Below are 23,889 nucleotides of genomic sequence, written 5' to 3'. Positions count from 1 at the left end.
ATGAGAGACTAAACCTCATAATCCTCGAACATACGAGATGGGGGAACAAAAGTACTTTGTGCAAACATTCCTCACACAACATGAGAAGCACTTGATGTTTCTACCCGGTATGGCCCCGGGGACCTTTCGCATGTTAGGGGAATGTGCTAACCACTACACTACAGAAACCGCTGGCGGTGCAGTAATCAATGGACTTGTGCAATGTTCAACCTCACTGTGTTGCTGCAGCTTCTCATGGTTCGTCTGAGAGGCCATGTCACTTATTACAAGAAGACAGCCGTTTCTTTAAAACCGATGTCTCAACTTATAAAACAATCAGGAATCGAACTTTACAGAACTGAAGATAAGTTATGTTTTGCTTGAAGTGGAAGTTAAATTGAGAAGGCAGGGCTTTCGAAAATAACCACAACCAGACGGGTGCATGCATTTTGCTATTTCTCGTTGATGAAGACCAGTTACGAGATTGCGGCAATAGTCAGCAACAGACTAAACTGGAAATACGAGATGTTTCTGCCCGGTTTCGAACCGGGGACCTTTCGCGTGTTAGGCGAATGTGATAACCACTACACTACAGAAACAGCTGGCAATCAACGGACGTGTACAATGTGCAACCTCACTGTGTTGCTGCAGATTCGCATGGTGAGGCTGAGAGGCTAGGCCACTTATTACAAGTCGACTGCTGTTTCTTTCAAAAACAGATGTTTCAACATATAAAACCACGAGATGTAGAAATTAGATCGAACTTAACATGATCTGCGTTAACTTCACAGGGACGTGACCCATCTAATCTACAGAGCCAAAGTGGAGAATTGAACTGACTGGAGAGCTGCATCTTAACGCTGACCTTCCGGACCTCGGCCTCCTGAAATGTTCCAAAGAAGCTCAACAAACACTCGAGGAACAGCAGCGCATCTTTCCACTGGGCTCAATACAGCTTTCACACTCATAGTGTGTGCAACCGTCTCACACTGTAAATGCTGCCCCCATTCTGTGTGTACTACCATCGCAGATTTGGGTTTGAATCTTGTTTCCACTTCGTCTTTGTATCCGGGCGGTAGTTGCTGAGAGCTGGCACAGACACAGCGGCTGGAATGGCCTCATACTGTGGTGTAATTATTCTCTCATTCGATGCTCACCTCACTCTGTGGCCAGGGAACCCTAGGCCTTTTCTCATTTAATCTCTCCTGACTTGCACCCTGTCAGAGCGCTTTCCTGTTATTCTGTTTGCTCCCACCGGGATTTGACTTGGTTAAAACGTCCGACATTTCTAACCCGCCCCGGTTTTAATGAAAGGTGATGGTGAAAGACGTGCTTTGTTGTCCTGTCGACAAATGCCGCCTGACTCGCTGAGTTGTTCCAGTATCTTCCGCAGATGTCGGATCAACTTTCGATACGAGAATTGAAGACGTTCTGCTCACTTTGCTCTGCATCAAGAATCAGCTGTCCCACCCAGTGAGTTAAAGCGCACGCCAAAATTCGAATTTCGAGCCAGCCAGGAGTCGAACCTGGAATCTCCTGATTCGTAGTCAGACGCGTTATCCATTGCGCCACTGGCCCAGCCGGGTGAATGCATTTTGCTATTCCTTGTTGAGCCTCTGTGGCGCATTCGGCGGGATTCATTCACATTGGGTTTCCTTTGAGAAGCTGAGCTCACACAGCAGGGAACCAATACGTTCCCGAGACAATCAAGACATTTTCTAAAAGCTTGTCTATGTGTGGATATTCACTTACTTCTATTGACTTATTCCAGTAGATTCAGGCAGCTCTCTGTATGTTTCATTTTATTCAGTTCAACAACATCAGACTGTGTAACCTCTCTTCCCCCTCCACCATCTGCTTCTTCCCCCTCCACCATCTGTATCCATCATCTTATTTTAATTCCTTGCATTGATATGTTTTACCCTCAGCATTGCCCCCCTCCCCCAGCCCATACCATCCTACTTGAGCAATCTGATCCCTGTCGCCAATTGTTCGCTGACACACTGCTTACTTTCTGCGATTAACACATTCTGATCTCTTGAGGCGCCACTATCAGCACCTTGATTAGCCTCATTTACATTCCCTTTTTCTTTCTGTCCGAGACATTTTCGTCATTTTCCACCTATTGCTGACCACTCTATCGAGGCCCAATAGGGCACGCCAACCCCGCCCCATCCACATTAGTCTGAATCTGACCCCATTTCCAGTTCTCCAGCTTTGACAAAGAGTCACCCAGGCCCGGAACGACCGCTGCCATCTCGCTCCACAGAGGCTGTCAGTCCTGCTGAGATTGTCCAGTATGTTCTGTTTTTGTTTCAGAATGAAGCATCCGCAGTAAGTTGCATTTGTCGTTCATTTAGACATGTTTGAGATGGTGAATAAGTATGTTTATCTGCATTTGTAAATGCATGAAATTCTGTTGTGGATGAACTAGGTCCGAATATCCAAAATAGGAAGGTCCTTTTCTTCTCATTGCCTGTCGAAAATTCAGTGCTTGTGACTTAATGTGGAATTTATTTTAGTGGCTCATGAGAGTCTAAACCTCATAATCCTCGAACATACGAGATGGGGGAACAAAAGGACTATGTGCAAACATTCCTCACACAACATGAGAAGCACTTGATGTTTCTACCCGGTATGGCCCCGGGGACCTTTCGCATGTTAGGGGAATGTGCTAACCACTACACTACAGAAACCGCTGGCGGTGCAGTAATCATTGGACTTGTGCAATGTTCAACCTCACTGTGTTGCTGCAGCTTCTCATGGTTCGCCTGAGAGGCCATGTCACTTATTACAAGAAGACAGCCGTTTCTTTAAAACCGATGTCTCAACTTATAAAACAATCAGGAATCGAACTTTACAGACCTGAAGATAAGTTATGTTTTGCTTGAAGTGGAAGTTAAATTGAGAATGCAGGGCTTTCGTAAATAACCACAACCAGACGGGTGCATGCATTTTGCTATTCCTCGTTGATGAAGACCAGTTACGAGATTGCGGCAATAGACTAAACTGGAAATACGAGATGTTTCTGCCCGGTTTCGAACCGGGGACCTTTCGCGTGTAAGGCGAATGTGATAACCACTACACTACAGAAACAGCTGGCAATCGGCGGACGTGTACAATGTGAAACCTCACTGTGTTGCTGCAGATTCGCATGGTGAGGCTGAGAGGCTAGGCCACTTATTACAAGACGACTGCTGTTTCTTACAGCTTTCACACTCATAGTGTGTGCAACAGTCTCACACTGTAAATGCTGCCCCCATTCTGTGTGTCCTTCCATCGCAGATTTGGGTTTGAATCTTGTTTCCACTTCTTCTTTGTATCCGGGCGGTAGTTGTTGAGAGCTGGCACAGACACAGCGGCTGGAATGGCCTCATACTGTGGTGTAATTATTCTCTCATTCGATGCTCACCTCACTCTGTGGCCAGGGAACCCTAGGCCTTTTCTCATTTAATCTCTCCTGACTTGCACCCTGTCAGAGCGCTTTCCTGTTGTTCTGTTTGCTCCCACCAGGATTTGACTTGGTTAAAACGTCCGACATTTCTAACCCGTCCCGGTTTTAATGAAAGGTGATGGTGAAAGACAAGCTTTGTTGTCCTGTCGACAAATTCCGCCTGACTCGCTGAGTTGTTCCAGTATTTTCCGCAGATGTTAGATCGACTTTCGATGGCAATAACAGCGTGCTTCTGTTACTTTCCCGGGGCTCGTTGGTCTAGGGGTATGACATTCACTTACCTCTATTGACTAATTCCAGTTGATTCAGGCAGCCCTCTGTATATTTCATTGTATTCAGTTCAACAACATCAGACTGTGTAATCTCTCTTCTCCCTCCACCATCTGTTTATTTCCATCAAGTTATTTTCATTCCTTCCATTGGTATGTTTTACCCTCAGCATTGCGCCCCTCCCCCCAGCCCATACCATCCTACTTGAGCAACCCTGTCGCCAATTGTTCGCTGACACACTGTTTTCTTTGTTCTGCTATTAACACATTCTGATCTCTTGAGGCGCCACTATCAGCAACTTTCTTAGCCTTGATTAGCCTCATTTACATTCCCTTTTTCTTTCTGTCCGAGACATTTTCGTCATTTTCCACCTATTGCTGACCACTCTATCGAGGCCCAATAGGGCACGCCAACCCCGCCCCATCCACATTTGTCTGAATCTGACCCCATTTCCAGTTCTCCAGCTTTGACAAAGAGTCACCCAGGCCCGGAACGACCGCTGCCATCTCGCTCCACAGAGGCCGTCAGTCCTGCTGAGATTGTCCAGTATGTTCTGTTTTTGTTTCAGAATGAAGCATCCGCAGTAAGTTGCATTTGTCGTTCATTTAGACATGTTTGAGATGGTGAATAAGTAGGTGTATCTGCATTAGTAAATGGATGAAATTCTGTTGTGGATGAACTAGCTCCGCATATCCAAAATAAGAAGGTCCTTTTCTTCTCATTGCCTGTCGAAAATTCAGTGCTTGTGACTTAATGTGGAATTTATTTTAGTGGCTCATGAGAGTCTAAACCTCATAATCCTCGAACATACGAGATGGGGGAACAAAAGTACTTTGTGCAAACATTCCTCACACAACATGAGAAGCACTTGATGTTTCTACCTGGTATGGCCCCGAGGACCTTTCGCATGTTAGGGGAATGTGCTAACCACTACACTACAGAAACCGCTGGCGGTGCAGTAATCATTGGACTTGTGCAATGTTCAACCTCACTGTGTTGCTGCAGCTTCTCATGGTTCGTCTGAGAGGCCATGTCACTTATTACAAGAAGACAGCCGTTTCTTTAAAACCGATGTCTCAACTTATAAAACAATCAGGAATCGAACTTTACAGACCTGAAGATAAGTTATGTTTTGCTTGAAGTGGAAGTTAAATTGAGAATGCAGGGCTTTCGTAAATAACCACAACCAGACGGGTGCATGCATTTTGCTATTCCTCGTTGATGAAGACCAGTTACGAGATTGCGGCAATAGTCAGCAACAGACTAAACTGGAAGTTCGAGATGTTTCTGCCCGGTTTCGAACCGGGGACCTATCGCGTGTAAGTCGAATGTGATAACCACTACACTACAGAAACAGCTGGCAATCAACGGACGTGTACAATGTGCAACCTCACTGTGTTGCTGCAGATTCGCATGGTGAGGCTGAGAGGCTAGGCCACTTATTACAAGACGACTGCTGTTTCTTTCAAAAACAGATGTTTCAACATATAAAACCACGAGATGTAGAAATTAGATCGAACTTAACATGATCTGCGTTAACTTCACAGGGACGTGACCCAACTAATCCACAGAGCCAAAGTGGAGAATTGAACTGACTGGAGAGCTGCATCTTAACGCTGACCTCCCGGACCTCGGCCTCCTGAAATGTTCCAAAGAAGCTCAACAAACACTCGAGGAACAGCAGCGCATCTTTCCACTGGGCTCAATACAGCTTTCACACTCATAGTGTGTGCAACCGTCTCACACTGTAAATGCTGCCCCCATTCTGTGTGTACTACCATCGCAGATTTGGGTTTGAATCTTGTTTCCACTTCGTCTTTGTATCCGGGCGGTAGTTGCTGAGAGCTGGCACAGACACAACGGCTGGAATGGCCTCATACTGTGGTGTAATTATTCTCTCATTCGATGCCCACCTCACTCTGTGGCCAGGGAACCCTAATCCTTGTCTCATCTAATCTCTCCTGACTTGCACCCTGTCAGAGCGCTTTCCTGTTATTCTGTTTGCTCCCACCGGGATTTGACTTGGTTAAAACGTCCGACATTTCTAACCCGTCCCGGTTTTAATGAAAAGTGATGGTGAAAGACGAGCTGTGTTGTCCTGTCGACAAATCCCGCCTGACTCGCTGAGTTGTTCCAGTATCTTCCGCAGATGTCGGATCAACTTTCGATACGAGAATTGAAGACGTTCTGCTCACTTTGCTCTGCATCAAGAATCAGCTGTCCCACCCAGTGAGTTAAAGCGCACGCCAAAAGTTCGAATTCCGAGCCAGCCAGGAGTCGAACCTGGAATCTCCTGATTCGTAGTCAAACGCGTTATCCATTGCGCCACTGGCCCAGCCGGGTGAATGCGTTTTGCTATTCCTTGTTGAGCCTCTGTGGCGCATTCGGCGGGATTCATTCACATTGGGTTTCCTTTGAGAAGTTGAGCTCACACGGCAGGGAACCAATACGTTCCCGAGACAATCAAGACATTTTCTAAAAGCTTGTCTATGTGTGGATATTCACTTACTTCTATTGACTTATTCCAGTAGATTCAGGCAGCTCTCTGTATGTTTCATTTTATTCAGTTCAACAACATCAGACTGTGTAACCTCTCTTCCCCCTCCACCATCTGCTTCTTCCCCCTCCACCATCTGTATCCATCATCTTATTTTAATTCCTTGCATTGATATGTTTTACCCTCAGCATTGCCCCCCTCCCCAAGCCCATACCATCCTACTTGAGCAATCTGATCCCTGTCGCCAATTGTTCGCTGACACACTGCTTACTTTCTGCGATTAACACATTCTGATCTCTTGAGGCGCCACTATCAGCACCTTGATTAGCCTCATTTACATTCCCTTTTTCTTTCTGTCCGAGACATTTTCGTCATTTTCCACCTATTGCTGACCACTCTATCGAGGCCCAATAGGGCACGCCAACCCCGCCCCATCCACATTAGTCTGAATCTGACCCCATTTCCAGTTCTCCAGCTTTGACAAAGAGTCACCCAGACCCGGACCGACCGCTGCCATCTCGCTCCACAGAGGCTGTCAGTCCTGCTGAGATTGTCCAGTATGTTCTGTTTTTGTTTCAGAATGAAGCTTCCGCAGTAAGTTGCATTTGTCGTTCATTTAGACATGTTTGAGATGGTGAATAAGTATGTTTATCTGCATTTGTAAATGCATGAAATTCTGTTGTGGATGAACTAGCTCCGAATATCCAAAATAGGAAGGTCCTTTTCTTCTCATTGCCTGTCGAAAATTCAGTGCTTGTTACTTAATGTGGAATTTATTTCAGTGGCTCATGAGAGACTAAACCTCATAATCCTCGAACATACGAGATGGGGGAACAAAAGTACTTTGTGCAAACATTCCTCACACAACATGAGAAGCACTTGATGTTTCTACCCGGTATGGCCCCGGGGACCTTTCGCATGTTAGGGGAATGTGCTAACCACTACACTACAGAAACCGCTGGCGGTGCAGTAATCAATGGACTTGTGCAATGTTCAACCTCACTGTGTTGCTGCAGCTTCTCATGGTTCGTCTGAGAGGCCATGTCACTTATTACAAGAAGACAGCCGTTTCTTTAAAACCGATGTCTCAACTTATAAAACAATCAGGAATCGAACTTTACAGACCTGAAGATAAGTTATGTTTTGCTTGAAGTGGAAGTTAAATTGAGAAGGCAGGGCTTTCGAAAATAACCACAACCAGACGGGTGCATGCATTTTGCTATTTCTCGTTGATGAAGACCAGTTACGAGATTGCGGCAATAGTCAGCAACAGACTAAACTGGAAATACGAGATGTTTCTGCCCGGTTTCGAACCGGGGACCTTTCGCGTGTTAGGCGAATGTGATAACCACTACACTACAGAAACAGCTGGCAATCAACGGACGTGTACAATGTGCAACCTCACTGTGTTGCTGCAGATTCGCATGGTGAGGCTGAGAGGCTAGGCCACTTATTACAAGTCGACTGCTGTTTCTTTCAAAAACAGATGTTTCAACATATAAAACCACGAGATGTAGAAATTAGATTGAACTTAACATGATCTGCGTTAACTTCACAGGGACGTGACCCATCTAATCTACAGAGCCAAAGTGGAGAATTGAACTGACTGGAGAGCTGCATCTTAACGCTGACCTTCCGGACCTCGGCCTCCTGAAATGTTCCAAAGAAGCTCAACAAACACTCGAGGAACAGCAGCGCATCTTTCCACTGGGCTCAATACAGCTTTCACACTCATAGTGTGTGCAACCGTCTCACACTGTAAATGCTGCCCCCATTCTGTGTGTACTACCATCGCAGATTTGGGTTTGAGTCTTGTTTCCATTTCGTCTTTGTATCCGGGCGGTAGTTGCTGAGAGCTGGCACAGACACAGCGGCTGGAATGGCCTCATACTGTGGTGTAATTATTCTCTCATTCGATGCTCACCTCACTCTGTGGCCAGGGAACCCTAGGCCTTTTCTCATTTAATCTCTCCTGACTTGCACCCTGTCAGAGCGCTTTCCTGTTATTCTGTTTGCTCCCACCGGGATTTGACTTGGTTAAAACGTCCGACATTTCTAACCCGTCCCGGTTTTAATGAAAAGTGATGGTGAAAGACGAGCTGTGTTGTCCTGTCGACAAATGCCGCCTGACTCGCTGAGTTGTTCCAGTATCTTCCGCAGATGTCGGATCAACTTTCGATACGAGAATTGAAGACGTTCTGCTCACTTTGCTCTGCATCAAGAATCAGCTGTCCCACCCAGTGAGTTAAAGCGCACGCCAAAAGTTCGAATTTCGAGCTAGCCAGGAGTCGAACCTGGAATCTCCTGATTCGTAGTCAGACGCGTTATCCATTGCGCCACTGGCCCAGCCGGGTGAATGCATTTTGCTATTCCTTGTTGAGCCTCTGTGGCGCATTCGGCGGGATTCATTCACATTGGGTTTCCTTTGAGAAGCTGAGCTCACACAGCAGGGAACCAATACGTTCCCGAGACAATCAAGACATTTTCTAAAAGCTTGTCTATGTGTGGATATTCACTTACTTCTATTGACTTATTCCAGTAGATTCAGGCAGCTCTCTGTATGTTTCATTTTATTCAGTTCAACAACATCAGACTGTGTAACCTCTCTTCCCCCTCCACCATCTGCTTCTTCCCCCTCCACCATCTGTATCCATCATCTTATTTTAATTCCTTGCATTGATATGTTTTACCCTCAGCATTGCCCCCCTCCCCCAGCCCATACCATCCTACTTGAGCAATCTGATCCCTGTCGCCAATTGTTCGCTGACACACTGCTTACTTTCTGCGATTAACACATTCTGATCTCTTGAGGCGCCACTATCAGCACCTTGATTAGCCTCATTTACATTCCCTTTTTCTTTCTGTCCGAGACATTTTCGTCATTTTCCACCTATTGCTGACCACTCTATCGAGGCCCAATAGGGCACGCCAACCCCGCCCCATCCACATTAGTCTGAATCTGACCCCATTTCCAGTTCTCCAGCTTTGACAAAGAGTCACCCAGGCCCGGAACGACCGCTGCCATCTCGCTCCACAGAGGCTGTCAGTCCTGCTGAGATTGTCCAGTATGTTCTGTTTTTGTTTCAGAATGAAGCATCCGCAGTAAGTTGCATTTGTCGTTCATTTAGACATGTTTGAGATGGTGAATAAGTATGTTTATCTGCATTTGTAAATGCATGAAATTCTGTTGTGGATGAACTAGCTCCGAATATCCAAAATAGGAAGGTCCTTTTCTTCTCATTGCCTGTCGAAAATTCAGTGCTTGTTACTTAATGTGGAATTTATTTCAGTGGCTCATGAGAGACTAAACCTCATAATCCTCGAACATACGAGATGGGGGAACAAAAGTACTTTGTGCAAACATTCCTCACACAACATGAGAAGCACTTGATGTTTCTACCCGGTATGGCCCCGGGGACCTTTCGCATGTTAGGGGAATGTGCTAACCACTACACTACAGAAACCGCTGGCGGTGCAGTAATCAATGGACTTGTGCAATGTTCAACCTCACTGTGTTGCTGCAGCTTCTCATGGTTCGTCTGAGAGGCCATGTCACTTATTACAAGAAGACAGACGTTTCTTTAAAACCGATGTCTCAACTTATAAAACAATCAGGAATCGAACTTTACAGACCTGAAGATAAGTTATGTTTTGCTTGAAGTGGAAGTTAAATTGAGAAGGCAGGGCTTTCGAAAATAACCACAACCAGACGGGTGCATGCATTTTGCTATTTCTCGTTGATGAAGACCAGTTACGAGATTGCGGCAATAGTCAGCAACAGACTAAACTGGAAATACGAGATGTTTCTGCCCGGTTTCGAACCGGGGACCTTTCGCGTGTTAGGCGAATGTGATAACCACTACACTACAGAAACAGCTGGCAATCAACGGACGTGTACAATGTGCAACCTCACTGTGTTGCTGCAGATTCGCATGGTGAGGCTGAGAGGCTAGGCCACTTATTACAAGTCGACTGCTGTTTCTTTCAAAAACAGATGTTTCAACATATAAAACCACGAGATGTAGAAATTAGATTGAACTTAACATGATCTGCGTTAACTTCACAGGGACGTGACCCATCTAATCTACAGAGCCAAAGTGGAGAATTGAACTGACTGGAGAGCTGCATCTTAACGCTGACCTTCCGGACCTCGGCCTCCTGAAATGTTCCAAAGAAGCTCAACAAACACTCGAGGAACAGCAGCGCATCTTTCCACTGGGCTCAATACAGCTTTCACACTCATAGTGTGTGCAACCGTCTCACACTGTAAATGCTGCCCCCATTCTGTGTGTACTACCATCGCAGATTTGGGTTTGAGTCTTGTTTCCATTTCGTCTTTGTATCCGGGCGGTAGTTGCTGAGAGCTGGCACAGACACAGCGGCTGGAATGGCCTCATACTGTGGTGTAATTATTCTCTCATTCGATGCTCACCTCACTCTGTGGCCAGGGAACCCTAGGCCTTTTCTCATTTAATCTCTCCTGACTTGCACCCTGTCAGAGCGCTTTCCTGTTATTCTGTTTGCTCCCACCGGGATTTGACTTGGTTAAAACGTCCGACATTTCTAACCCGTCCCGGTTTTAATGAAAAGTGATGGTGAAAGACGAGCTGTGTTGTCCTGTCGACAAATGCCGCCTGACTCGCTGAGTTGTTCCAGTATCTTCCGCAGATGTCGGATCAACTTTCGATACGAGAATTGAAGACGTTCTGCTCACTTTGCTCTGCATCAAGAATCAGCTGTCCCACCCAGTGAGTTAAAGCGCACGCCAAAAGTTCGAATTTCGAGCCAGCCAGGAGTCGAACCTGGAATCTCCTGATTCGTAGTCAGACGCGTTATCCATTGCGCCACTGGCCCAGCCGGGTGAATGCATTTTGCTATTCCTTGTTGAGCCTCTGTGGCGCATTCGGCGGGATTCATTCACATTGGGTTTCCTTTGAGAAGCTGAGCTCACACAGCAGGGAACCAATACGTTCCCGAGACAATCAAGACATTTTCTAAAAGCTTGTCTATGTGTGGATATTCACTTACTTCTATTGACTTATTCCAGTAGATTCAGGCAGCTCTCTGTATGTTTCATTTTATTCAGTTCAACAACATCAGACTGTGTAACCTCTCTTCCCCCTCCACCATCTGCTTCTTCCCCCTCCACCATCTGTATCCATCATCTTATTTTAATTCCTTGCATTGATATGTTTTACCCTCAGCATTGCCCCCCTCCCCCAGCCCATACCATCCTACTTGAGCAATCTGATCCCTGTCGCCAATTGTTCGCTGACACACTGCTTACTTTCTGCGATTAACACATTCTGATCTCTTGAGGCGCCACTATCAGCACCTTGATTAGCCTCATTTACATTCCCTTTTTCTTTCTGTCCGAGACATTTTCGTCATTTTCCACCTATTGCTGACCACTCTATCGAGGCCCAATAGGGCACGCCAACCCCGCCCCATCCACATTAGTCTGAATCTGACCCCATTTCCAGTTCTCCAGCTTTGACAAAGAGTCACCCAGGCCCGGAACGACCGCTGCCATCTCGCTCCACAGAGGCTGTCAGTCCTGCTGAGATTGTCCAGTATGTTCTGTTTTTGTTTCAGAATGAAGCATCCGCAGTAAGTTGCATTTGTCGTTCATTTAGACATGTTTGAGATGGTGAATAAGTATGTTTATCTGCATTTGTAAATGCATGAAATTCTGTTGTGGATGAACTAGCTCCGAATATCCAAAATAGGAAGGTCCTTTTCTTCTCATTGCCTGTCGAAAATTCAGTGCTTGTTACTTAATGTGGAATTTATTTCAGTGGCTCATGAGAGACTAAACCTCATAATCCTCGAACATACGAGATGGGGGAACAAAAGTACTTTGTGCAAACATTCCTCACACAACATGAGAAGCACTTGATGTTTCTACCCGGTATGGCCCCGGGGACCTTTCGCATGTTAGGGGAATGTGCTAACCACTACACTACAGAAACCGCTGGCGGTGCAGTAATCAATGGACTTGTGCAATGTTCAACCTCACTGTGTTGCTGCAGCTTCTCATGGTTCGTCTGAGAGGCCATGTCACTTATTACAAGAAGACAGCCGTTTCTTTAAAACCGATGTCTCAACTTATAAAACAATCAGGAATCGAACTTTACAGACCTGAAGATAAGTTATGTTTTGCTTGAAGTGGAAGTTAAATTGAGAAGGCAGGGCTTTCGAAAATAACCACAACCAGACGGGTGCATGTATTTTGCTATTTCTCGTTGATGAAGACCAGTTACGAGATTGCGGCAATAGTCAGCAACAGACTAACCTGGAAATACGAGATGTTTCTGCCCGGTTTCGAACCGGGGACCTTTCGCGTGTTAGGCGAATGTGATAACCACTACACTACAGAAACAGCTGGCAATCAACGGACGTGTACAATGTGCAACCTCACTGTGTTGCTGCAGATTCGCATGGTGAGGCTGAGAGGCTAGGCCACTTATTACAAGTCGACTGCTGTTTCTTTCAAAAACAGATGTTTCAACATATAAAACCACGAGATGTAGAAATTAGATTGAACTTAACATGATCTGCGTTAACTTCACAGGGACGTGACCCATCTAATCTACAGAGCCAAAGTGGAGAATTGAACTGACTGGAGAGCTGCATCTTAACGCTGACCTTCCGGACCTCGGCCTCCTGAAATGTTCCAAAGAAGCTCAACAAACACTCGAGGAACAGCAGCGCATCTTTCCACTGGGCTCAATACAGCTTTCACACTCATAGTGTGTGCAACCGTCTCACACTGTAAATGCTGCCCCCATTCTGTGTGTACTACCATCGCAGATTTGGGTTTGAATCTTGTTTCCACTTCGTCTTTGTATCCGGGCGGTAGTTGCTGAGAGCTGGCACAGACACAGCGGCTGGAATGGCCTCATACTGTGGTGTAATTATTCTCTCATTCGATGCTCACCTCACTCTGTGGCCAGGGAACCCTAGGACTTTTCTCATTTAATCTCTCCTGACTTGCACCCTGTCAGAGCGCTTTCCTGTTATTCTGTTTGCTCCCACCGGGATTTGGCTTGGTTAAAACGTCCGACATTTCTAACCCGTCCCGGTTTTAATGAAAAGTGATGGTGAAATACGAGCTGTGTTGTCCTGTCGACAAATCCCGCCTGACTCGCTGAGTTGTTCCAGTATCTTCCGCAGATGTCGGATCAACTTTCGATACGAGAATTGAAGACGTTCTGCTCACTTTGCTCTGCATCAAGAATCAGCTGTCCCACCCAGTGAGTTAAAGCGCACGCCAAAAGTTCGAATTCCGAGCCAGCCAGGAGTTGAACGTGGAATCTCCTAATTCGTAGGCAGACGCGTTATCCCTTGCGCCACTGGCCCAGCCGGGTGCATGCATTTTGCTATTCCTTGTTGAGCCTCTGTGGCGCATTCGGCGGGATTCATTCACATTGGGTTTCCTTTGAGAAGCTGAGCTCACACAGCAGGGAACCAATACGTTCCCGAGACAATCAAGACATTTTCTAAAAGCTTGTCTATGTGTGGATATTCACTTACTTCTATTGACTTATTCCAGTAGATTCAGGCAGCTCTCTGTATGTTTCATTTTATTCAGTTCAACAACATCAGACTGTGTAACCTCTCTTCCCCCTCCACCATCTGCTTCTTCCCCCTCCACCATCTGTATCCATCATCTTATTTTAATTCCTTGCATTGATATGTTTTACCCTCAGCATTGCCCCCCTCCCCCAGCCCATACCATCCTACTTGAGCAATCTGATCCCTGTCGCCAATTGTTCGCTGACACACTGCTTACTTTCTGCGATTAACACATTCTGATCTCTTGAGGCGCCACTATCAGCACCTTGATTAGCCTCATTTACATTCCCTTTTTCTTTCTGTCCGAGACATTTTCGTCATTTTCCACCTATTGCTGACCACTCTATCGAGGCCCAATAGGGCACGCCAACCCCGCCCCATCCACATTAGTCTGAATCTGACCCCATTTCCAGTTCTCCAGCTTTGACAAAGAGTCACCCAGGCCCGGAACGACCGCTGCCATCTCGCTCCACAGAGGCTGTCAGTCCTGCTGAGATTGTCCAGTATGTTCCGTTTTTGTTTCAGAATGAAGCATCCGCAGTAAGTTGCATTTGTCGTTCATTTAGACATGTTTGAGATGGTGAATAAGTATGTTTATCTGCATTTGTAAATGCATGAAATTCTGTTGTGGATGAACTCGCTCCGAATATCCAAGATAAGAAGGTCCTTTTCTTCTCATTGCCTGTCGAAAATTCAGTGCTTGTGACTTAATGTGGAATTTATTTTAGTGGCTCATGAGAGACTAATCCTCATAATCCTCGAACATACGAGATGGGGAACACAAGTACTTTGTGCAAACATTCCTCACACAACATGAGAAGCACTTGATGTTTCTACCCGGTATGGCCCCGGGGACCTTTCGCATGTTAGGGGAATGTGCTAACCACTACACTACAGAAACCGCTGGCGGTGCAGTAATCAATGGACTTGTGCAATGTTCAACCTCACTGTGTTGCTGCAGATTCTCATGGTTCATCTGAGAGGCCATGTCACTTATTACAAGAAGACAGCCGTTTCTTTAAAACCGATGTCTCAACTTATAAAACAATCAGGAATCGAACTTTACAGACGAAGATAAGTTATGTTTTGCTTGAAGTGGAAGTTAAATTGAGAAGGCAGGGCTTTCGTAAATAACCACAACCAGACGGGTGCATGCATTTTGCTATTTCTCGTTGATGAAGACCAGTTACGAGATTGCGGCAATAGTCAGCAACAGACTAAACTGGAAATACGAGATGTTTCTGCCCGGTTTCGAACCGGGGACTTTTCGCGTGTAAGGCGAATGTGATAACCACTACACTACAGAAACAGCTGGCAATCAGCGGACGTGTACAATGTGAAACCTCACTGTTTGCTGCAGATTCGCATGGTGAGGCTGAGAGGCTAGGCCACTTATTACAAGACGACTGCTGTTTCTTACAGCTTTCACACTCATAGTGTGTGCAACAGTCTCACACTGTAAATGCTGCCCCCATTCTGTGTGTCCTTCCATCGCAGATTTGGGTTTGAATCTTGTTTCCACTTCTTCTTTGTATCCGGGCGGTAGTTGTTGAGAGCTGGCACAGACACAGCGGCTGGAATGGCCTCATACTGTGGTGTAATTATTCTCTCATTCGATGCTCACCTCACTCTGTGGCCAGGGAACCCTAGGCCTTTTCTCATTTAATCTCTCCTGACTTGCACCCTGTCAGAGCGCTTTCCTGTTGTTCTGTTTGCTCCCACCAGGATTTGACTTGGTTAAAACGTCCGACATTTCTAACCCGTCCCGGTTTTAATGAAAGGTGATGGTGAAAGACAAGCTTTGTTGTCCTGTCGACAAATTCCGCCTGACTCGCTGAGTTGTTCCAGTATTTTCCGCAGATGTTAGATCGACTTTCGATGGCAATAACAGCGTGCTTCTGTTACTTTCCCGGGGCTCGTTGGTCTAGGGGTATGACATTCACTTACCTCTATTGACTAATTCCAGTTGATTCAGGCAGCCCTCTGTATATTTCATTTTATTCAGTTCAACAACATCAGACTGTGTAATCTCTCTTCTCCCTCCACCATCTGTTTATTTCCATCAAGTTATTTTCATTCCTTCCATTGGTATGTTTTACCCTCAGCATTGCGCCCCTCCCCCCAGCCCATACCATCCTACTTGAGCAACCCTGTCGCCAATTGTTCGCTGACACACTGTTTTCTTTGTTCTGCTATTAACACATTCTGATCTCTTGAGGCGCCACTATCAGCAACTTTCTTAGCCTTGATTAGCCTCATTTACATTCCCTTTTTCTTTCTGTCCGAGACATTTTCGTCATTTTCCACCTATTGCTGACCACTCTATCGAGGCCCAATAGGGCACGCCAACCCCGCCCCATCCACATTTGTTTGAATCTGACCCCATTTCCAGTTCTCCAGCTTTGACAAAGAGTCACCCAGGCCCGGAACGACCGCTGCCATCTCGCTCCACAGAGGCCGTCAGTCCTGCTGAGATTGTCCAGTATGTTCTGTTTTTGTTTCAGAATGAAGCATCCGCAGTAAGTTACATTTGTCGTTCATTTAGACATGTTTGAGATGGTGAATAAGTAGGTGTATCTGCATTAGTAAATGCATGAAATTCTGTTGTGGATGAACTAGCTCCGCATATCCAAAATAAGAAGGTCCTTTTCTTCTCATTGCCTGTCGAAAATTCAGTGCTTGTGACTTAATGTGGAATTTATTTTAGTGGCTCATGAGAGTCTAAACCTCATAAACCTCGAACATACGAGATGGGGGAACAAAAGTACTTTGTGCAAACATTCCTCACACAACATGAGAAGCACTTGATGTTTCTACCTGGTATGGCCCCGGGGACCTTTCGCATGTTAGGGGAATGTGCTAACCACTACACTACAGAAACCGCTGGCGGTGCAGTAATCATTGGACTTGTGCAATGTTCAACCTCACTGTGTTGCTGCAGCTTCTCATGGTTCGTCTGAGAGGCCATGTCACTTATTACAAGAAGACAGCCGTTTCTTTAAAACCGATGTCTCAACTTATAAAACAATCAGGAATCGAACTTTACAGACCTGAAGATAAGTTATGTTTTGCTTGAAGTGGAAGTTAAATTGAGAATGCAGGGCTTTCGTAAATAACCACAACCAGACGGGTGCATGCATTTTGCTATTCCTCGTTGATGAAGACCAGTTACGAGATTGCGGCAATAGTCAGCAACAGACTAAACTGGAAGTTCGAGATGTTTCTGCCCGGTTTCGAACCGGGGACCTTTCGCGTGTTAGGCGAATGTGATAACCACTACACTACAGAAACAGCTGGCAATCAACGGACGTGTACAATGTGCAACCTCACTGTGTTGCTGCAGATTCGCATGGTGAGGCTGAGAGGCTAGGCCACTTATTACAAGACGACTGCTGTTTCTTTCAAAAACAGATGTTTCAACATATAAAACCACGAGATGTAGAAATTAGATCGAACTTAACATGATCTGCGTTAACTTCACAGGGACGTGACCCAACTAATCCACAGAGCCAAAGTGGAGAATTGAACTGACTGGAGAGCTGCATCTTAACGCTGACCTCCCGGACCTCGGCCTCCTGAAATGTTCCAAAGAAGCTCAACAAACACTCGAGGAACAGCAGCGCATCTTTCCACTGGGCTCAATACAGCTTTCACACTCATAGTGTGTGCAACCGTCTCACACTGTAAATGCTGCCCCCATTCTGTGTGTACTACCATCGCAGATTTGGGTTTGAATCTTGTTTCCACTTCGTCTTTGTATCCGGGCGGTAGTTGCTGAGAGCTGGCCCAGACACAGCGGCTGGAATGGCCTCATACTGTGGTGTAATTATTCTCTCATTCGATGCTCACCTCACTCTGTGGCCAGGGAACCCTAGGCCTTTTCTCATTTAATCTCTCCTGACTTGCACCCTGTCAGAGCGCTTTCCTGTTATTCTGTTTGCTCCCACCGGGATTTGACTTGGTTAAAACGTCCGACATTTCTAACCCGTCCCGGTTTTAATGAAAAGTGATGGTGAAAGACGAGCTGTGTTGTCCTGTCGACAAATGCCGCCTGACTCGCTGAGTTGTTCCAGTATCTTCCGCAGATGTCGGATCAACTTTCGATACGAGAATTGAAGACGTTCTGCTCACTTTGCTCTGCATCAAGAATCAGCTGTCCCACCCAGTGAGTTAAAGCGCACGCCAAAAGTTCGAATTTCGAGCCAGCCAGGAGTCGAACCTGGAATCTCCTGATTCGTAGTCAGACGCGTTATCCATTGCGCCACTGGCCCAGCCGGGTGAATGCATTTTGCTATTCCTTGTTGAGCCTCTGTGGCGCATTCGGCGGGATTCATTCACATTGGGTTTCCTTTGAGAAGCTGAGCTCACACAGCAGGGAACCAATACGTTCCCGAGACAATCAAGACATTTTCTAAAAGCTTGTCTATGTGTGGATATTCACTTACTTCTATTGACTTATTCCAGTAGATTCAGGCAGCTCTCTGTATGTTTCATTTTATTCAGTTCAACAACATCAGACTGTGTAACCTCTCTTCCCCCTCCACCATCTGCTTCTTCCCCCTCCACCATCTGTATCCATCATCTTATTTTAATTCCTTGCATTGATATGTTTTACCCTCAGCATTGCCCCCCTCCCCCAGCCCATACCATCCTACTTGAGCAATCTGATCCCTGTCGCCAATTGTTCGCTGACACACTGCTTACTTTCTGCGATTAACACATTCTGATCTCTTGAGGCGCCACTATCAGCACCTTGATTAGCCTCATTTACATTCCCTTTTTCTTTCTGTCCGAGACATTTTCGTCATTTTCCACCTATTGCTGACCACTCTATCGAGGCCCAATAGGGCACGCCAACCCCGCCCCATCCACATTAGTCTGAAACTGACCCCATTTCCAGTTCTCCAGCTTTGACAAAGAGTCACCCAGGCCCGGAACGACCGCTGCCATCTCGCTCCACAGAGGCTGTCAGTCCTGCTGAGATTGTCCAGTATGTTCTGTTTTTGTTTCAGAATGAAGCTTCCGCAGTAAGTTGCATTTGTCGTTCATTTAGACATGTTTGAGATGGTGAATAAGTATGTTTATCTGCATTTGTAAATGCATGAAATTCTGTTGTGGATGAACTAGCTCCGAATATCCAAAATAGGAAGGTCCTTTTCTTCTCATTGCCTGTCGAAAATTCAGTGCTTGTTACTTAATGTGGAATTTATTTCAGTGGCTCATGAGAGACTAAACCTCATAATCCTCGAACATACGAGATGGGGGAACAAAAGTACTTTGTGCAAACATTCCTCACACAACATGAGAAGCACTTGATGTTTCTACCCGGTATGGCCCCGGGGACCTTTCGCATGTTAGGGGAATGTGCTAACCACTACACTACAGAAACCGCTGGCGGTGCAGTAATCAATGGACTTGTGCAATGTTCAACCTCACTGTGTTGCTGCAGCTTCTCATGGTTCGTCTGAGAGGCCATGTCACTTATTACAAGAAGACAGCCGTTTCTTTAAAACCGATGTCTCAACTTATAAAACAATCAGGAATCGAACTTTACAGACCTGAAGATAAGTTATGTTTTGCTTGAAGTGGAAGTTAAATTGAGAAGGCAGGGCTTTCGAAAATAACCACAACCAGACGGGTGCATGCATTTTGCTATTTCTCGTTGATGAAGACCAGTTACGAGATTGCGGCAATAGTCAGCAACAGACTAAACTGGAAATACGAGATGTTTCTGCCCGGTTTCGAACCGGGGACCTTTCGCGTGTTAGGCGAATGTGATAACCACTACACTACAGAAACAGCTGGCAAACAACAGACGTGTACAATGTGCAACCTCACTGTGTTGCTGCAGATTCGCATGGTGAGGCTGAGAGGCTAGGCCACTTATTACAAGTCGACTGCTGTTTCTTTCAAAAACAGATGTTTCAACATATAAAACCACGAGATGTAGAAATTAGATTGAACTTAACATGATCTGCGTTAACTTCACAGGGACGTGACCCATCTAATCTACAGAGCCAAAGTGGAGAATTGAACTGACTGGAGAGCTGCATCTTAACGCTGACCTTCCGGACCTCGGCCTCCTGAAATGTTCCAAAGAAGCTCAACAAACACTCGAGGAACAGCAGCGCATCTTTCCACTGGGCTCAATACAGCTTTCACACTCATAGTGTGTGCAACCGTCTCACACTGTAAATGCTGCCCCCATTCTGTGTGTACTACCATCGCAGATTTGGGTTTGAATCTTGTTTCCACTTCGTCTTTGTATCCGGGCGGTAGTTGCTGAGAGCTGGCACAGACACAGCGGCTGGAATGGCCTCATACTGTGGTGTAATTATTCTCTCATTCGATGCTCACCTCACTCTGTGGCCAGGGAACCCTAGGACTTTTCTCATTTAATCTCTCCTGACTTGCACCCTGTCAGAGCGCTTTCCTGTTATTCTGTTTGCTCCCACCGGGATTTGGCTTGGTTAAAACGTCCGACATTTCTAACCCGTCCCGGTTTTAATGAAAAGTGATGGTGAAATACGAGCTGTGTTGTCCTGTCGACAAATCCCGCCTGACTCGCTGAGTTGTTCCAGTATCTTCCGCAGATGTCGGATCAACTTTCGATACGAGAATTGAAGACGTTCTGCTCACTTTGCTCTGCATCAAGAATCAGCTGTCCCACCCAGTGAGTTAAAGCGCACGCCAAAAGTTCGAATTCCGAGCCAGCCAGGAGTTGAACGTGGAATCTCCTAATTCGTAGGCAGACGCGTTATCCCTTGCGCCACTGGCCCAGCCGGGTGCATGCATTTTGCTATTCCTTGTTGAGCCTCTGTGGCGCATTCGGCGGGATTCATTCACATTGGGTTTCCTTTGAGAAGCTGAGCTCACACAGCAGGGAACCAATACGTTCCCGAGACAATCAAGACATTTTCTAAAAGCTTGTCTATGTGTGGATATTCACTTACTTCTATTGACTTATTCCAGTAGATTCAGGCAGCTCTCTGTATGTTTCATTTTATTCAGTTCAACAACATCAGACTGTGTAACCTCTCTTCCCCCTCCACCATCTGCTTCTTCCCCCTCCACCATCTGTATCCATCATCTTATTTTAATTCCTTGCATTGATATCTTTTACCCTCAGCATTGCCCCCCTCCCCCAGCCCATACCATCCTACTTGAGCAATCTGATCCCTGTCGCCAATTGTTCGCTGACACACTGCTTACTTTCTGCGATTAACACATTCTGATCTCTTGAGGCGCCACTATCAGCACCTTGATTAGCCTCATTTACATTCCCTTTTTCTTTCTGTCCGAGACATTTTCGTCATTTTCCACCTATTGCTGACCACTCTATCGAGGCCCAATAGGGCACGCCAACCCCGCCCCATCCACATTAGTCTGAATCTGACCCCATTTCCAGTTCTCCAGCTTTGACAAAGAGTCACCCAGGCCCGGAACGACCGCTGCCATCTCGCTCCACAGAGGCTGTCAGTCCTGCTGAGATTGTCCAGTATGTTCTGTTTTTGTTTCAGAATGAAGCATCCGCAGTAAGTTGCATTTGTCGTTCATTTAGACATGTTTGAGATGGTGAATAAGTATGTTTATCTGCATTTGTAAATGCATGAAATTCTGTTGTGGATGAACTAGCTCCGAATATCCAAAATAGGAAGGTCCTTTTCTTCTCATTGCCTGTCGAAAATTCAGTGCTTGTTACTTAATGTGGAATTTATTTCAGTGGCTCATGAGAGACTAAACCTCATAATCCTCGAACATACGAGATGGGGGAACAAAAGTACTTTGTGCAAACATTCCTCACACAACATGAGAAGCACTTGATGTTTCTACCCGGTATGGCCCCGGGGACCTTTCGCATGTTAGGGGAATGTGCTAACCACTACACTACAGAAACCGCTGGCGGTGCAGTAATCAATGGACTTGTGCAATGTTCAACCTCACTGTGTTGCTGCAGCTTCTCATGGTTCGTCTGAGAGGCCATGTCACTTATTACAAGAAGACAGCCGTTTCTTTAAAACCGATGTCTCAACTTATAAAACAATCAGGAATCGAACTTTACAGACCTGAAGATAAGTTATGTTTTGCTTGAAGTGGAAGTTAAATTGAGAAGGCAGGGCTTTCGAAAATAACCACAACCAGACGGGTGCATGTATTTTGCTATTTCTCGTTGATGAAGACCAGTTACGAGATTGCGGCAATAGTCAGCAACAGACTAAACTGGAAATACGAGATGTTTCTGCCCGGTTTCGAACCGGGGACCTTTCGCGTGTTAGGCGAATGTGATAACCACTACACTACAGAAACAGCTGGCAATCAACGGACGTGTACAATGTGCAACCTCACTGTGTTGCTGCAGATTCGCATGGTGAGGCTGAGAGGCTAGGCCACTTATTACAAGTCGACTGCTGTTTCTTTCAAAAACAGATGTTTCAACATATAAAACCACGAGATGTAGAAATTAGATTGAACTTAACATGATCTGCGTTAACTTCACAGGGACGTGACCCATCTAATCTACAGAGCCAAAGTGGAGAATTGAACTGACTGGAGAGCTGCATCTTAACGCTGACCTTCCGGACCTCGGCCTCCTGAAATGTTCCAAAGAAGCTCAACAAACACTCGAGGAACAGCAGCGCATCTTTCCACTGGGCTCAATACAGCTTTCACACTCATAGTGTGTGCAACCGTCTCACACTGTAAATGCTGCCCCCATTCTGTGTGTACTACCATCGCAGATTTGGGTTTGAATCTTGTTTCCACTTCGTCTTTGTATCCGGGCGGTAGTTGCTGAGAGCTGGCACAGACACAGCGGCTGGAATGGCCTCATACTGTGGTGTAATTATTCTCTCATTCGATGCTCACCTCACTCTGTGGCCAGGGAACCCTAGGACTTTTCTCATTTAATCTCTCCTGACTTGCACCCTGTCAGAGCGCTTTCCTGTTATTCTGTTTGCTCCCACCGGGATTTGGCTTGGTTAAAACGTCCGACATTTCTAACCCGTCCCGGTTTTAATGAAAAGTGATGGTGAAATACGAGCTGTGTTGTCCTGTCGACAAATCCCGCCTGACTCGCTGAGTTGTTCCAGTATCTTCCGCAGATGTCGGATCAACTTTCGATACGAGAATTGAAGACGTTCTGCTCACTTTGCTCTGCATCAAGAATCAGCTGTCCCACCCAGTGAGTTAAAGCGCACGCCAAAAGTTCGAATTCCGAGCCAGCCAGGAGTTGAACGTGGAATCTCCTAATTCGTAGGCAGACGCGTTATCCCTTGCGCCACTGGCCCAGCCGGGTGCATGCATTTTGCTATTCCTTGTTGAGCCTCTGTGGCGCATTCGGCGGGATTCATTCACATTGGGTTTCCTTTGAGAAGCTGAGCTCACACAGCAGGGAACCAATACGTTCCCGAGACAATCAAGACATTTTCTAAAAGCTTGTCTATGTGTGGATATTCACTTACTTCTATTGACTTATTCCAGTAGATTCAGGCAGCTCTCTGTATGTTTCATTTTATTCAGTTCAACAACATCAGACTGTGTAACCTCTCTTCCCCCTCCACCATCTGCTTCTTCCCCCTCCACCATCTGTATCCATCATCTTATTTTAATTCCTTGCATTGATATGTTTTACCCTCAGCATTGCCCCCCTCCCCCAGCCCATACCATCCTACTTGAGCAATCTGATCCCTGTCGCCAATTGTTCGCTGACACACTGCTTACTTTCTGCGATTAACACATTCTGATCTCTTGAGGCGCCACTATCAGCACCTTGATTAGCCTCATTTACATTCCCTTTTTCTTTCTGTCCGAGACATTTTCGTCATTTTCCACCTATTGCTGACCACTCTATCGAGGCCCAATAGGGCACGCCAACCCCGCCCCATCCACATTAGTCTGAATCTGACCCCATTTCCAGTTCTCCAGCTTTGACAAAGAGTCACCCAGGCCCGGAACGACCGCTGCCATCTCGCTCCACAGAGGCTGTCAGTCCTGCTGAGATTGTCCAGTATGTTCCGTTTTTGTTTCAGAATGAAGCATCCGCAGTAAGTTGCATTTGTCGTTCATTTAGACATGTTTGAGATGGTGAATAAGTATGTTTATCTGCATTTGT

General features: G+C 46.0%; 15 non-coding genes across 15 annotated transcripts; all 15 read right to left on the bottom strand.

Moving 5' to 3' along the window:
* Positions 1–505: 505 nt before the first annotated feature.
* trnav-aac (transfer RNA valine (anticodon AAC)) lies at positions 506–578 on the bottom strand. The gene has a single exon. It is a non-coding gene; the product is annotated as a tRNA-Val (tRNA).
* Positions 579–1,484: 906 nt separating this feature from the next.
* trnar-acg (transfer RNA arginine (anticodon ACG)) lies at positions 1,485–1,557 on the bottom strand. Its single transcript has one exon. It is a non-coding gene; the product is annotated as a tRNA-Arg (tRNA).
* Positions 1,558–3,002: 1,445 nt separating this feature from the next.
* On the bottom strand, positions 3,003–3,075 carry trnav-uac (transfer RNA valine (anticodon UAC)). Its single transcript has one exon. It is a non-coding gene; the product is annotated as a tRNA-Val (tRNA).
* A 1,910-nt stretch (positions 3,076–4,985) lies between these two features.
* trnav-uac (transfer RNA valine (anticodon UAC)) lies at positions 4,986–5,058 on the bottom strand. Its single transcript has one exon. It is a non-coding gene; the product is annotated as a tRNA-Val (tRNA).
* Positions 5,059–5,965: 907 nt separating this feature from the next.
* On the bottom strand, positions 5,966–6,038 carry trnar-acg (transfer RNA arginine (anticodon ACG)). The gene has a single exon. It is a non-coding gene; the product is annotated as a tRNA-Arg (tRNA).
* A 1,455-nt stretch (positions 6,039–7,493) lies between these two features.
* trnav-aac (transfer RNA valine (anticodon AAC)) lies at positions 7,494–7,566 on the bottom strand. The gene has a single exon. It is a non-coding gene; the product is annotated as a tRNA-Val (tRNA).
* A 907-nt stretch (positions 7,567–8,473) lies between these two features.
* Positions 8,474–8,546, bottom strand: trnar-acg (transfer RNA arginine (anticodon ACG)). The gene has a single exon. It is a non-coding gene; the product is annotated as a tRNA-Arg (tRNA).
* A 1,455-nt stretch (positions 8,547–10,001) lies between these two features.
* On the bottom strand, positions 10,002–10,074 carry trnav-aac (transfer RNA valine (anticodon AAC)). Its single transcript has one exon. It is a non-coding gene; the product is annotated as a tRNA-Val (tRNA).
* A 907-nt stretch (positions 10,075–10,981) lies between these two features.
* Positions 10,982–11,054, bottom strand: trnar-acg (transfer RNA arginine (anticodon ACG)). Its single transcript has one exon. It is a non-coding gene; the product is annotated as a tRNA-Arg (tRNA).
* A 1,455-nt stretch (positions 11,055–12,509) lies between these two features.
* Positions 12,510–12,582, bottom strand: trnav-aac (transfer RNA valine (anticodon AAC)). Its single transcript has one exon. It is a non-coding gene; the product is annotated as a tRNA-Val (tRNA).
* Positions 12,583–15,014: 2,432 nt separating this feature from the next.
* trnav-uac (transfer RNA valine (anticodon UAC)) lies at positions 15,015–15,087 on the bottom strand. Its single transcript has one exon. It is a non-coding gene; the product is annotated as a tRNA-Val (tRNA).
* Positions 15,088–16,996: 1,909 nt separating this feature from the next.
* Positions 16,997–17,069, bottom strand: trnav-aac (transfer RNA valine (anticodon AAC)). Its single transcript has one exon. It is a non-coding gene; the product is annotated as a tRNA-Val (tRNA).
* Positions 17,070–17,976: 907 nt separating this feature from the next.
* Positions 17,977–18,049, bottom strand: trnar-acg (transfer RNA arginine (anticodon ACG)). The gene has a single exon. It is a non-coding gene; the product is annotated as a tRNA-Arg (tRNA).
* A 1,455-nt stretch (positions 18,050–19,504) lies between these two features.
* trnav-aac (transfer RNA valine (anticodon AAC)) lies at positions 19,505–19,577 on the bottom strand. Its single transcript has one exon. It is a non-coding gene; the product is annotated as a tRNA-Val (tRNA).
* A 2,435-nt stretch (positions 19,578–22,012) lies between these two features.
* Positions 22,013–22,085, bottom strand: trnav-aac (transfer RNA valine (anticodon AAC)). Its single transcript has one exon. It is a non-coding gene; the product is annotated as a tRNA-Val (tRNA).
* Between the last annotated feature and the right edge of the window lie 1,804 nt (positions 22,086–23,889).

Source organism: Scyliorhinus torazame, chromosome 5, assembly GCF_047496885.1.
Source record: "Scyliorhinus torazame isolate Kashiwa2021f chromosome 5, sScyTor2.1, whole genome shotgun sequence".
NCBI classification, from domain to species: Eukaryota; Metazoa; Chordata; class Chondrichthyes; order Carcharhiniformes; family Scyliorhinidae; genus Scyliorhinus; species Scyliorhinus torazame.
The sequence above is the reverse complement of the archived record's forward strand: the minus strand, read 5'-3'. Positions and strand labels throughout refer to the sequence as shown.